The following is a 6,085-nucleotide window of genomic DNA, read 5'->3' on the forward strand; positions in this document are numbered from 1 at the left end:
AAAATGTATGGTACAGAAAAGATAATTAAATCATACATAAAATGTATGATTTAGTTAGTTCGTTGGATAGAATTCGAACCGAGTTCGACTTACGAATTCAAATCCAGTTCCGAGTTTCAGTCGGCTTCTTGAATTCTAATTTGAAAAATCAAAACACTACCCGATAATGATGTACGTATGATTCATCGATCAGTTTAATCGTACTCCTGCCCTTCTTGTTTATTTTGCATTTTTGTGTTTCAACATTATTTTTTATGGTTTGACTTTGTCACAATATTCGCCATCGTCTAATTCTTTTGAAGAAGGTTGTGGTTTCGTGGTGGAGCATTGAGGAGCAAACTTACTAATTGATGGTGGTTGGGAGTAACTACTATATCAAATCAAGTTGGAATGCGATATACTGATATGTATTACGCTATTAGTTTTAACTAATTAAGCTAGGTGTCATCATGTCATAATAATTTGTAATGATTTATGGAGGACAGAAGAAAAAAAGGCATAGGACTACTGGACTAGGTGTAACAACTCGGGTTTTTTCGGTTACTTTATCAGTATTAAATACCCGATCCGTTTTCATTTCCGGGTAATTTTTAAATCATCAAAACGTTCCGTTTACGAGTTAATAATATTTTATTATTTTCATTTATTAATATATATATATTAAAATACAGATTTTGGTTGTGAGATAATTTCTACTGTTTAATTTACTATAGACCTTTTATATTACTTTCAATACTTCATGTATCATTCCTTGGTACATATTATGGGTTAGTCACTTATCTACATTTCACATGTGAGCTTCACATTTTTGAATTATTTTGTTTTTTGCTTTTTATTCTTTTCTTTCTTGCCTTTCCTTTTTCTAATCCTCCGTTTGATCAGTTTATATAGTTTCCAAATACTTCTAACTCATCATGACTATCTATTTGTAATTTATTACTAATTAGGTTAATATTTGATGATTAAAAACCTCTTCTTTTCTAATTATTTTGTTCTCAGTTCATATACATGTTGTAAAAAGGTTGTTTTGATTAGACTGTTCTTTCTTAACATTGACTCGAACTAGGATTTTGATATAGAATTTGAGAGTTAACACGCCTCAACAGTCAACACACATGCCTGGTTTAACGTTTTCACATGCGACCTTCTTCGATTTAACGATCCCGTCGCAACGCGTGGGTCCGAATACTAGTTATATTTAATTAACTACCTAAAAGAACTTTGAGTTATATTCAATATATACCCTAAATAAAACTTTTAACCATCTTTGTTTCCACACAATAACTGCAGGGACTAGATTGCAAATCATATAAAACTTATATTATAATCAGATCCAACACCCAACCCGTATCCAAACCCGTAACCCGTTTACCCAGATCGTATCTTGCACCCTAATCTACGTCCTAAACATGGAATTGATTACTGTAAATCGTTTATACGCGTATTTCGAACCTCACTGACAACGTCAATTAGGAAACAACAATCAAATATTATACGTATTGATCTTATATTCGGACCGACTTCACTCGTTCATCAAAATTCATCATAAAGAACATATTATCACAATTAAACTTACAGGAACGGTCATTACTACGTCGCCAACCAAACCCCTTTAATCAATTAAATTATCACAACATGTGTATACCGTTCTTGAGGCTCGTTTCCGTCGATGGCTGTTTACTCGATTAAAGCATCAATACGACATTGCTTCAGGAATCCTTGACGGTATATCCCGAAGGGTTCATCTCTCTCACATCATCACTTGTTTTCGTTCATCCGATCAGGTGAGTACCACATTCCCCTCTTTTTACTCGTTTTCCACGTTTTGGGGACATATGCGTAAATTATATTTCTCATATATACTTACTCAAAACTGCAACTATTGTCTTATGTGTTAACAACTTATATCTTACTTGTTTATGTGTTTCCGCATTCGGAGAGGTCCAACATAATCGCAGAATAGTATGATCATACGCCAGTCGTTATAGCCTTTGTGCTTCTCGACATCTTAGCTATACTTGCTCATTTGGTTAATTTGTTATTCTCATATGATTTGTTGCAATTACTTATTTTTATATATACTATATGTACATTTAAATTGGTATGACTCAACCTTGTGTTGACAAAAGTATTTTATTTTCAACGCATATGCAGGTATTCGTGTGATGTGAAGTAATTAGAAGATCACTTAGGGATGTATGCTAGAAGAAAATATTAACGAGACAATATTATTTAAAATTTAATATTTGTTTGAGGCTTTATTTTTTTGAGATATTGTAATGAATAATTGTTTTAATGGAAATTATTAAATAGATATTGAAAGTTATAATGTTGCATAATAGTAATCTTGAGAGCTGTGATAATCAGTTCATGCCCCGGCATTTCCACCGTAGGTTGGGGTGTGACAGATTGGTATCAGAACTGAATGTTTAAGATAAGTCGTTAGTGCTGCCTTAGTAGTATTCTTAGGAACCCCATACGTGCTTATTTGTTTACCTGATGTGTTCTATATGATTGTTTACAGTTTACGTAATTACTTGTTAGATTAAATACTTATTTAACTGCTTAGCTAATTGATTATTTTATTGTCATGCACACACACACACACACACACACACACACACAACTCTGAAGCTATGCTTCACTCTCAAAATATTTTATTACTCCGAGACTATGTCTCATTCTCAAAATATTTTTATAACTCTGAGGCTACGCCTCAACCTCAAAGTATTTTTATTTAATTTTATTGGATTGCCTTTTATTGTCGGGAATTTCCTTGAGAATTTCCTAGCTTTGTTTTTGCTCTTTTTCATTTAAAATTAGGGCGTGTGACAAAATTCTCCGCCATAGTGGAAATTGTCATGCGACCGACACTTTAAGCGTTTAACGTAATCGGCAAAACGGTTACACCATTTATTGTGTTTTATTATTTTTAAAATATCTAGTCGGGTGTAAAACCCATGGGACACCATGGACACGCCAAATGTACATTTGCACAATTTTTTATATTTGCGATATTTTGTTGGAACATTATCATCTGTGGTGATACACGGGATGTTTCAACTACTTATGCTTTAGTTCGTTTATTCGTTATTTAGTTTTGTCGGTCAAATCGCCATGTAACGCTCATGGGCCGACAAACTCAATTGATTCGTTGATTCGTTAATTTAGTCGGGTCATTCAAATTGCCATGTAATGCTCATAGGAGGCCAACTCACACATTTGTTTTGGTTTTGGTATGCTAATAAGTTGGGGAAACAAAATGCCATGGAAAGCTCGTGGAAACCCCACACATCGAAGAACATTTGGTATTTGTTTATTTGTTCGTTTATTTGATTTTATACGAAATAATTTATGATTAGATTTAACTATTCAATTATTCTATTATTAAATTATTCAATTACTTACTTACTAAATCATTTTTGAATCAAGATCTATTGATTCGATCTATTCATACACTCAAAACATTTTTTTTATTTTCCTAATCGGATACAAATTCTTTATTCATCAAGACTCGGTTACCACGAGCCAATCAAAACAATTTACACTCTATTATTAAATTGGTTTTCACTTATTTATCTTATCACGTTATTATATTATCGAAACATCAAGTAATTTAAATAATAGTATTGCACCGTTTAATAAATCAGAAGGCTTTCTTATACTCTTGGTATCAGATACATAAACTATTAAACATATTTCAAGTATACAACCTCAAAATTTTAATTTGTTAAAACATTTCAAACTTTGATAAAACTCATTCACTCATCACATTAACTCATTGATTTTCACTTTGGATTCTAACTTATCCTTAAGTTATGAATAAACATCGGCATAACATATTTATGTTTCGTTTTACACAATATCTCATATGAAATCTACTTAACTATTCAATCTTCTCATTAAATCACATCTTTACTAATCATAGTATTCTCAACATCAAATAACACAAATCATTTATTTTATATAACCGCCTCATGACCACATGTTTAGTCAAGGAGATAGCTCATGCGATCTCTAAAATATACACTCAATTTTCAAGACATAAATACAATCAATTCAATCTTGTTCATTAACTTATTCGCTAATAAATTCAACTCATTTCCCCCACTCATTCTTATAACAACAAAAATAACAAACGCAAGCCTAAACATAAACAATATGCTACTAATCAAATTAACGACTAATCACAACAAAATCATAGCGTCTCGAACAAGAAACTTTACGTCAAGATTCACTCGTCATGCTTCACTTGTCACTATCACTATTCAATTCAACCCTCATATCGTTTGGAACTCAATGTAATCGTTCGGTTATCTTATTAATACTTGCCACATATCGCAAGACGTTCCGCAATGGTCTATGCCGTCTATTCTAAAACCCATACTACGGCGTTTGCTCAAATTTTATACCCTGCTACATGTAATTGCTACAACAATGGAAACTCTAATCACCTACGCCATGTGAGTTCTCGATTCAATCATATTCATCAAGCTCAGAATTTCCAAACTTATTTTGTAACGTAATAAAAATATTTTAATTCATCAACTTCAATTATTCAAATTTTATTGATCTAATTAATCAAGTTATTTTAAATAAAAAAAAGTGTTAGAAACTTTAATATTTTATTAAATCAACTCTAGAGTTCAATTCATTTTTAGCAATATTTTATACAACTTTGATCTCCTAATTTACAGTCATAACGTATTATAAAAAAAACTTTTCTCGCAACGTTATATTTTTCAAAAGTGTTGTAACCTACACGATGGGACGAGTTATGTGACCATCCGACGATCTAAGTAATTATGGATGAATACGTAATTACTAAAGTCCTCACATGGAAATCATAGTACGTACAGTCGTGTGTAATAATTTAGAACCAAAGGTAGTATTTGGAGTAACGGTACAAATGATAAGATGATAAGGACATGGTGAATACGCTGCTGGTACATCCTATATATAAGTCACCTTAACGGATTGTCATTTGTAGCATTGCGCCGACTACTCAAAGTTCTATGTTATGATATATTTAAATTTTATCTGCAGTTTTATTTCCTCAGTATTTATCCATTCTAAATGCTAAGGTTGTTTTACTATTTCCTAATTTCGGGACGAAATTCCCAAAAGTAGGGGGTACTATAACAACTCGAGTTTTTTCGTATACTTTATCAGTATCAAATACCCGATCCGTTTTCATTTCCGGGTTATTTTTAAATCACCAAAACGTTTCGTTTACGAGTTAATAATATTTTATTATTTTCATTAATTATATTTAATTAACTACCTAAAATAACTTTGAGTTATATTCAATATATACCCTAAATAAAACTTTTAACCATCTTTGTTTCCACACAATAACGGCAGGGACTAGATTGCAAATCATATAAAACTTAAATTATACCCAGATCCAACACCCAACCCGTATCCAAACCCGTAACTCGTTTACCCAGATCGTATTTTGCACCCTAATCTCTGTCCTAAACATGGAATTGATTACTGTAAATCGTTTATACGCGTATTTCGAACCTTACCGACAACGTCAATTAGGAAACAACAATCAAATATTATACGTGTCAACCTTATATTCGGACCGACTTCACTCTTCATAAAAATTCATCATAAAGAACATATTATCACAATTAAACTTACATGAACGATCATTACTACGTCACCAACCAAACCCCTTTAATCAATTAAATTATCGCAGCCTGTGTATATCGTTCTTGAGGCTCGTTTCCATCGATGGCTGTTTACTCGATTAAAGCATCAATACGACATTGTTTCAGGAATCCTTGACGGTATATCCCGAAGGGTTCATCTCTCTCACATCATAATTTTTTTTCCGTTCATCCGACCAGGTGAGTACCACATTCCCCTCTTTTTACTCGTTTTCACGTTTTGGGGACATATGCGTAAATTATATTTCTTATATATACTTACTCAAAACTGCAACTATTGTCTTATGTGTTAACAACTTATATCTTACTTGTTTATGTGCTTATTTGCTTTATATGCTTCGGCATTCGGAGAGGTCCAACATAATCGCCGAATAGTATGATCATACGCCAATCGTTATAGCCTTTGT

This window comes from Bidens hawaiensis, unplaced genomic scaffold, assembly GCF_021521415.1.
Source record: "Bidens hawaiensis isolate Kalapana, Puna unplaced genomic scaffold, B.hawaiensis_p1.1 tig00001087_1, whole genome shotgun sequence".
Lineage (NCBI taxonomy): Eukaryota > Viridiplantae > Streptophyta > Magnoliopsida > Asterales > Asteraceae > Bidens > Bidens hawaiensis.